The sequence below is a fragment of the Sapajus apella genome, unplaced genomic scaffold (genome assembly GCF_009761245.1).
Source record: "Sapajus apella isolate SASKATOON/1434 unplaced genomic scaffold, GSC_monkey_1.0 scaffold9, whole genome shotgun sequence".
NCBI lineage: Eukaryota > Metazoa > Chordata > Mammalia > Primates > Cebidae > Sapajus > Sapajus apella.
The window spans coordinates 31,200,481-31,210,389 of record NW_022436949.1 but is presented as its reverse complement, the minus strand read 5'-3'; positions in this window follow the sequence as shown (position 1 = coordinate 31,210,389).

The window sequence follows — 9,909 nt, the reverse complement described above, 5'->3', positions numbered from 1 at the left end:
AGGTGGTTGCTTAGGCAATTGTGATGGATGAGGGGTCTAGAGTCTTACTGTCCAGATGGAGTGATCTGATAACTTTCAGATCCTTGATGCTATCTGGGAGTCCTGAGAAAAACAGTCAGATAAGACATTTGTAACTTTCTCACATTTTAAGACAGGGAGTGCCAATTTCCATGTTTATTTAAAAGAAACCACAAATGTTAATTCAATTGGGCAACTGGACTGGTTTTAATATGATTATAGTAAACTTCATTAAAAAGACAGCAGAGACACTTTATACTCTGTCTATCTAAAAAAACAAAACGCGCTAAACACTTCCCCTTCAGAACTCCATTTCTCTACTCTCTTATATGGGGAAATCATCTGTTATCTGTCAGTTTTGTGGAGACTTGTGCACCTCAGTTTCCCTTCCCAAAAAGGTACAGTAGATGTTTAGCCTTTATTACAATTGCTATTATTAATGTCAACCTTAAAATGTTCAGCCTTTATTATAATTGCTGTTATTGTCGAAGTAGCCTTTCCGTTGCCAGATCCAGTGGTCACTTTTCAGTCACCAAGCTATCTTCTGAATTATGATCTTCATGACACTTCCATGAAATAACTTCTCTTGGCTTGCCGAAATAATGCTCCATCGTAACTGGCTGCTTTTCCATCACCTCCTCTTTCTGGTTCTGTTCCTCTGCTAAAATCTAGTTATTGGCATATTCATAGGTATTGTCCTGGGATCCATTACATACATATTTGATTTTTTCCTTTTAATCTTTTCCCAAAGTTTATAGCTTTAAGTATAAACTCTGACATATTCTGATGAATCCCAAATCTCTTTTCCTTACCTTCACAACATCTCTTCAGAAATCCTGGCCAGTATATAGAACTGACCACTGGATCATTTCATATAGATGCTTGGAATTTCTTCTCTCACATTTTCAAGCTTTTAATAGAAAACTCTCTCTCTCTCTCTATCTGTGTGTGTGTGTGTGTGTGTGTGTGTGTGTGTGTGTGTGTGTAGTCTGGAGTCTGGAGGAAGTCTACCTCTATTCCAAGTAACAGTGGCAAGAAAGAGTACCCTGTAAATGCTCTTTTTTTTTTTGTTTTTTGAGACAAGTTCTCACTCCGTTGTCTGGACTGGAGTGCAGTGGTGCAATCTCGGTGCACCACAACTGCTACCTCCCAGGCTCAAGTGATTCTCCTGTCTCAGCCTCCGGAGTAGCTAGGATTACAGGCGTGCACCACTACCACTCAGCTAATTTTTTAATTTTTATTTTTATTAGAGACAGGGTTTCACCATCTTGGCCAGGCCGGTCTTGAGCTCCTGATCTCAAATGATCCACCTGCCTCAGTCTCCCAAAGTGCTGGGATTACAGGTATGAGGCACTGCACCTAGCCTATCAATGCTTTTTGAACAAGAATGCTTGTTTTCAGTTTAGTTACTTTTAAACCTGATAATTAATTTCAAATGGATTATTTAAAAATTAAAACAGCACAGTACACAATATATCAAACATAGAATGTCTTTAACTTTTACCAGAATTCTACCTGTAGCAATTGTGAAGTTTAGCTAGAGCAAAATCATTGCAATTTATAACTGAAGAAGAGAAAGTTTTATAAAATCCCAGATTCTGAAAAGGCCAGAAACAGAACAAAAGCCTATGAGAAGGGAACAGTATAAAGAAGAGCAGCAGGGGAAAAAAAAACATTTGCCAATGTGAATCAAATTTGTTCTGGCACCGTTTTTACAGGCATAGTTTGAGTTTATTAAATGAATAGAAAAGGAATTTGCTTTTAAACATGTATAATATCTCTACAAAACACAATATTCAGAGAGTTATTTTTAACACATAATATACATCTCTTCATTAAAACTGAAGAAATAGAATGTATCAGTTAGGTTTTCAACTAATTAATAGGAATTGAATCCTCAACCTGGACAGAGAGGGAGAGACTGTCAGAAGAATGGGTAGAGTTTTTGAGTAAAAAAGTCATTTGAAATCTTCTCCTAGTCTCTGAGAACATCAAAATGACTCAATAGCAGAAACACAGATAATTATAAGCATTCCAAAAGTTTCCTAAATTCAAATATATGTATATATTTAATTGGTACATTGATAATAAACTCAAGCTCAGATATTTCAATATATGATTATAATATATATTATATATTATATATGAACAATATGATACAGCTACAGATAAATGGAATTAGTCTTTTCTCTGTTTTTCCAGAAGTCTAGATTTGACATTCACACTGTAGTTAGCCTGAAAACTAAAGATGCAGAAAGTTTCAAATAAGAAAAAGAATTTACATTACTAGACTCTATAAAATTCTAATTTCTTTCTTCTCTAAAAGGAATAAGCTTTAGGTTGGCCACATTTTCTTTTTTCACCTTGAGGGAATATATTATTGTATCTAATAAGAGGGAGAGAAAAAAAGCAAAAACTGGAACTCCAAATGCAAGTGGCATGTTCTTTTTAATTTCCCATATTTTAACTTTCTATTATAGCTATTGACATGTAAATTTTAAATAACATAAGGAGATATTTAAGAAAATGTAATTGACAATTTTATTACTATTAAGTCTATTAAGTCTCGATATTCTAATGAATAACATCCACTGCAGCTAGCGTTACCAGTAGGATTAACTAGCATTTGCTGAGACAATCACCAGAAACATGATTTTGTATTTTAGTGACTCAGAAGTAAAATTCCTTTTGTGTTGCAATTATTTAGTCTGAATATTTGAATATGTATTTTGTTAATATGATATTAACAGAGATATGGGGTCAGAAACCACACACTTATGGTTAAAGTATATATACTGGATGACTTAATAAACTCAAAATTATAAATTTAAAAACAGTTTGGAGCTGGGTATTTATAGCTGCTACGTCTCTCTTATACTCTAAACCCAGGCCCTATTTTATTTATGTTTAGTTCTTGCCTGGCTTTTTATCTTTAAGCTTATGATTCTTCTAGAATATGTATATATATAAAATACAAATATGATATATATTTATTTAAATATGTATTGTGTTATACACACACATATAATTTCCATATTTATATATGTGTGTGCATGTATGTATATATATACAAATATACATTATTCATATATGTATATATAAATAATCAAGCACCTTATGCAGATATTCCCAGCTCTCTCATTTCTATCACTTTGTCCAACAGACTTTAGCCTCTATGCTTACCCCTGACTCCCAGTATATTTGTTTTCTCAACTCAGGGGTCACTGTTATGCCTGAGTTTCCTCTCCCAGTGTAACCCCAGAAACTTTTCCAGACAGGAATCTTGGGCAACTGGAGGTTCCCTTAGTCTGTTTTCTGTATCTTAGAGGTTATTGTTTATGATCTAATACCAAATATCTGAAATAATTTTTAAACTATATGTTTCTTCAGTTTTTTGTTGTTTTAGATGCAAAGGTATATATGATACTTTTTGTGCTACATAGGCTAGAGGCAGAATTCAACTCCATGGGTCTTACCTATACATGACCAGCCCAATATTCAGTTAAGACCTCGAAGAAAGACGACTGGGCTTCTTTTCCTTATAGCACTGTTTTCCCAGGTACTCTGCATATCAAAGAGAAACCAGCCCAATTGTTCTATAGAACTGATATTTATGGTTTCTTTCAAATAAACATAGAAAGTGACCCTCCCACTCTTAAGAAAATCACAATTGTCCTATCTGAGTTTCTTTCTCAAGAAACCAAACATCAGCCCTCCCTGATAGTATCAAGGAACTGAAACTTACCTGATCACCATATCTGGACAATTGCTACACCAGACCCTTTCATCCATGGTGATTGCCTAACCAACCAATGGCCTCCTGTTGATCAACTCTTCCTTGCCTCTCCCTAGTTCCTGTTTTCCTGTATGCAGTTACATTCCTTTCCTGATACATAAACCAACGATTTTAGTTGCTTAGGCAGATGGGTATGAGACTGATCTCCCATTTCCTTGGCTGCAGCACCTGATTAAAGCCATATTCCCTAGCAAAGCTCATCGTCCCAGTGATTGGCTTTCTGTGTAGTGAGCAGCAAGACCTAGACCAAACTCCTGGTAACAAGATTTTGATTCCCTAGCTCAGCTGCCATGAGTCAATAGTTTTAGAAGCCCTCCTGGGCAGGCTCAGCTGCCATGAGTCAAGAGTTTTAGAAGCCCTCCTAAGCAGGCTCAGCTGCCATGAGTCAAGAGTTTTAGAAGCCCTCCTGGGCAGGCTCAGCTGCCATGAGTCAAGACTTTTAGAAGCCCTCCTGAGCAGGCTCAGCTGCCATGAGTCAAGAGTATTAGAAGCCCTCCTAAGCAGCTGCCTGACTGTTCTGTGGCCAGAGGTGAGTCTCAGTCTGTCTCTCTCTGGCCTTGTCACTGCCAGCCCCAACTGCATTTTTGATTGCCTAGAAAAACAGCCTTTGAAATTTGACATCTTCATCCATTTACGTGAGTATCCTTTATGGGCCCAGGCAGCAGGATCTGCTCCTCTCAACCTAGAAAGTTAATAAGGGAATTTCCGTTAGCAAGTTGCATAACCCCAACTGCCTGAGAGAGGAATACACCCTGACTGTTCAGTTTTGACACTTTTGGGGCTTGTTTGTAATTGTTGTGTGTGCCTGAGCAAGTGTTTTTGTAGGTACCAGACAGCTGGATTGGTTCTTCTCAATTACTTATAGGGGCAAACACAGTTTAACCATTTGAACACATTCATAAACTGTTGAGCTTATACTGCTATCTCATGGCTAGAGTTCCAAAGTAAAAACTATTGGACCTTTCTTTGTATATGTGTATACATGTTTAGATGTACATAAATGTGTATATACGTTTATTATGTTATGTATTTGCAAGTTGATCAAACCCAACTGATGGAGAGAGGAAGCACCCCAGCTGTTTCAGTCTGAACACTCTTGGAAATTGTTGCTTACTGCAGCAGTTGGATTGTGTTTTGGTGAGTGAGTGTGTGTGTGTGTGTGTGTGTGTGTGTGCATGCGTGCATATGTGTGTGTGTGTCTGCGTATGATGAGAAATAAGAATTTGATAAACTGATAATCTTTTGTAATGCTGTTTGGCTCAATGTTATTTGGAACCCGGAGAAGTTTGGTCTCTCCATGGACCTCATTTTGTTGTTGAGTAGGAAAGTGGGATGGAGTGCCATGTATCCAGGCCTTAATGTTGTGTCTATGAAATTGGCCTATAAATAAAAGAGCACTCATAAATTAAGTAAAGTCCAGACTATTTCTCAAGTTCATGTGACTTAAGTAAATCTTTAATAAACAAGCTGGCTTTAAAATTATTGGTAAGGTAAAAATAAAAATGTCTTCAGAATTGTTAGAATGCATTTTTGTCTGGGTTCTGTATTTGTCTCTGCTAGATATATTGTCTCTGCTGGATATGTCAAGGTTTAGCACAGAAGATTATGAAAGTATAAATCCAGTCAAAATAAAATGATCTTGGTGTGATTTCTTTTTGATTAATGAGACTAATGTTTAGTCCCATTTAATGTTTTTACGTTAGTAAAAACAGCCGAGTCTTTTGAGTTATTGACAAAAATACCTATGTATTTCATTTTAAAGTTCTTATTCACAAGCTTAAAAAATTAATAACAAGGAAATTACTTCAAAGGATGACTAGCTTTGTTTAATATTTCAGTTTTCAGATGTACAGTAGAGAAAAAAGTGAAAGAATTGAGTACACGTAAATGGAATAAATGTTGTGTGTGAAACTTTTGTTTAACCTAAAATCTTAAAATTATTTTTGATGCTTATTGAATGTCTGTGTAATTTCCAAATAAGAATGTGGAAATATGTTTCTGAAATTTGTGCAATGTTCTCATCTATAAAATACTAATATTTGATAGACAGTTCAGGATTTCTTGCTTTCTAAGTTTTTACTAAAATTTAAGGTTATTAAGATTTTTAGTTAATATATAATTCTGAATTGATTAATAATCACTACAATGTAGATGCAAAACTATTCCATCCCTCAAAAAAAATAAACTGTTTTATGGTAGGGAAATGTGTTTGAGACTAGTCTCCCATCTCCTTGGTTGCAGCACGCAACTGAAGCCTTCTTCCCTGGCAATACTCACTGTCTACTGTGCAGTAGCACAGGACCTAGACCAAACCCCCTGGTATTTTAGTAACAAAAGTATAACTACTGCAGCAGTCCTCAGCTGAGCAATAGCACTTCTAAAGTTGGGATCCCTTTCCTTGTATTGTAACAGCAAAGTGCTCTCAGGTGGAACACAGAAGTAATAGTGGATAATCCCAGGTTGATCATGAGGCTCACGTTATGGTTTTTCTTCTTTCAAGCCTCAAATTTCTGAAACTGCATAATATCTGCAAACATTTACTTCTTGTGTTTTGTCAGCTTTAGCATTGTTTTCAAAAGGAGGTCAAATTCAGTGTCATTTACTCTGATAAAGTCAGAAGCAGAAGTCTCATTCAACATATAAGCACTCTCACTTGCAAAACACCTTTGTACTTAGCTTCCAAATACTACCATTTCCTACTTCTTTCCTCCCACAGTAAGTGTATATATCCGTGTCAATATCTTTGGATGGCTCCTTAATTTACCACTTCTAAATTATAGCAGGTCCCAGACTTAGTCCTGGAATATTTTTAAATCTTTTTATATGCAATCTTTGGGTGTTTTAACAAGTTCAATTTGTGTTCATATGCCAATTGTGTAGACTTTGAAATTTCCAACATGTATATGAACATGTTTACTTATTTATCCTTCAGAAATGGTTCCCAGGCTGTTATCTCAAAGAGGTACTATAGGAAAGACCAAAATACAGACAGACCAACCATTTAAGAGGCTGTTACACTAGTCCAAACAAATATTTTAGACAGCAGGATAGCAGGAAAGACGGATTTAGAGATAATATTACAGGAAGAGTTAAATAAGGTGTGCTGATTGGCTGTGGGAGCATGGAAGGAAATGAGAACTATAAAGAATGACTCCTATATCTATGCATGATCACCTCTTGGAGTAGGGTTAATATGGGAAATACTTGATAGTACGAATTTGGTGACCTTACAAAATATTTAAATTTTTAGAGGCCTAGTTTTAATCTTGAGTACATTAAATATTCAAATACAGATGGGAATACATAGGAGGCTATTGTGGCGAAAATGCTCTTTCAAGTCATGGCTGAATTCAAATGATGGGCATCTATAAGGCTTAGAAAGACATTGACCTGGATAAAATTATGGAACATGAGGTGGATATATGTAGACACAGAGAGAGAGGGGAAGGGAAATGGGGAAGAATAATTTGGGGCACACACAAGGCAAAAATGGTAACATAAGATGCTAAACTGTTGCTTTCAATATTTTACAGAACAAAAAGTCAAATATGTATAAAAGGCAAAAGTAAAAACTCAAAACTCTAATTATTGATTATTTCATTTATTAATATTTTCTTTATTTAAAATCATAACTGACAGAAAAGCAAATGTTTAAGTTAGACCAGAAGTAGCCTCTCAAATGCCTCATTATTATAATAAAAGCTAAAAAATTTTGAGGTATTTTTCCAAAAGGTGAAATAGTATCAACTTTCAATATAAAATGTCTAAATATGCAACCTAACATTTTGGTGATTATTAAGCCAACACTCAAAGCATCAATAATTGCAAATATACATTTAGCCATATCCTACAGATAAGGTAGAAATTAAGTGAGAATAAAAATTCAAAACAATGTAAAAATATCAAGACTGGTAGTAAAATAGATAAATCTGTGGGCCGAAAAGAAAGAACAGAAGCAAATTAAATGCTATCAATATTTACTTTTATTGCAACTAAAATATGTAACTTTAAGTTAGAGATGCGCCTATTTATGATAGCTCTATGATGAAATAAATACATATCACAACTTATAAGAGCATTTTAAAAATATAAATGAATAGCGATGTTCCACATGTAATAAAAACTGGATGTTGGATTCTGAAAAGATTTCATGAGCTTGTCAGTCTTGACACTGAAAAAAATGACAATGATGGCCTTGTTAGAAATGTGTATTATAATTGGCCTAAGAAAATATATTTTTAAAATTTATTTAACAGTGATGTTGTTTTCACCATAAGATCCATGTAAAATTACCTGTGTTTGAAATGCCTTTTTTATACTTTCAAATGTCAGGCTATTTAATTTCTTTTTTATTTCTCTATGGAGCAAACTGATTCTCCATTGTGTAGAAATGTCACAGAACAGCTGTGACCTTATATTTGGAGATGACTGGTGCAATGAAGAGTCAGAGCCAGTGAAAATGCCATTCTCTGATGAAGCGAGCTGCTCCTATCACATTAATTATTTGTTTATAATGACTAACACAGGTGTAGATTGTAGAATGTAAACTAATAAAATTACTATTTGCCATAATGTTCCTCATTACTAGTAAATTAGAAAATAAAGACGTGGTTAGGTCACCATATGTCATATGACTGAAAAAGCAAGGTTATAAATGTGGGTAGCACTATGGGCTGATTATAAGCCAGAATCTACTTTTATTGTCCTATGAAACTTTGAAACATTTTTATTTCTTAATATTTTATATTTATTCTTATGTTAGAATTAGGAGTTGAGTTTTTATTATCTATATCAGTGGTCCCCAACCATTTTGGCACCAGGGACTGTTTCATGAAAGACAATTTTTCTATGGATGGTGGAGGTAAGGGATGGTTTTGGGATGAAACTGTTTCACCTCGCAAGATCATCAGACATTAGACTCTCAAAAGGATCATGCAACCTATTTCCCTTGCTTACACAGTTCACAACAGTGTTCGTGCTTCTATAAGAATCTAATGCCACTGCTGATTTGACAAGAGGCAGAGCTCAGGCGGTAATGCTTGCTGGCCCATTGCTCACCTCCTGCCTGGTGGCCTGGTTCAGACCTAACAGACCATCGACTGGTCCGTGGCTCAGGGCTTTGGGACCCCTGATCTAGATATTGTTCTCACAGGAAAAAAGGACTGAAACTCTCTTTTGGAAGTAATAGGAAATACAGCACTTATGAGTATATACTGGGATAGGCATTTAGGAAGATATTTTCACAAGAGTATTGATTTTCTTTTCATCTCAAATTCTATTGATAAATGAACCTGCTTTTTAAATTTGATGTCTTCAAGATTGCCAATTTTTCTATTACTTTTATCAGTCTCTATCTACAGCTCCTCGTAGCTTTACATTATTTTCAAACCTTGTTTTTAGCAAACTTATGAAGAAAATAGGTGTAGTAAATAAATGGATGATCACTTAATTCTACTTGGATGATCCCTGTACCTGTGTTAGAAATTGAATTCTTACTCTACTTTATATTAAAATTAAAATTAATTGCATCAATAACTTTACTATATGAATAATTCTCATTATTTCTAAATAAGGTCAAATATACTTTCTGTTATTGAAAATACAATGACGTTTTTAAAAGTACAAATGTGAGCAAGCATAAACAACATCAGGTCATACATATAGAATGAACATTTGTCTTGCCAACATTTTAAACCTGTGAAGAAAAGGTAACTTTCATCATGTATATGCCATATTTTCCATTTACTTACAGTCAGAACAAATCTAAAAAACACTTTTAAATATTAATATTAATTTTTTGGATACGGAGTCTCGCTCTGTCTTCCAGGCTGGAATGCAGTGCCGCCATCTCCACTCACTGCAACCTCCTTCTCTTGGGTTCAAGTGATTGTCCTACCTCAGCCTCCTGAGTAGCTGGGTCTACAGGTGCCCAACACCATGCCCGGCTAATTTTTGTATTTTTAGTAGAGACAGGGTTTCACCATGTTGGTCAGGCTGGCCTGGAACTTCAGGTGATCTGCTCACCTCGGCCTCTCAAAGTGCTGGGGTTACAGGCGTGAGCCATTGCACCCAGCCTAAAATATTATTTTAAACAA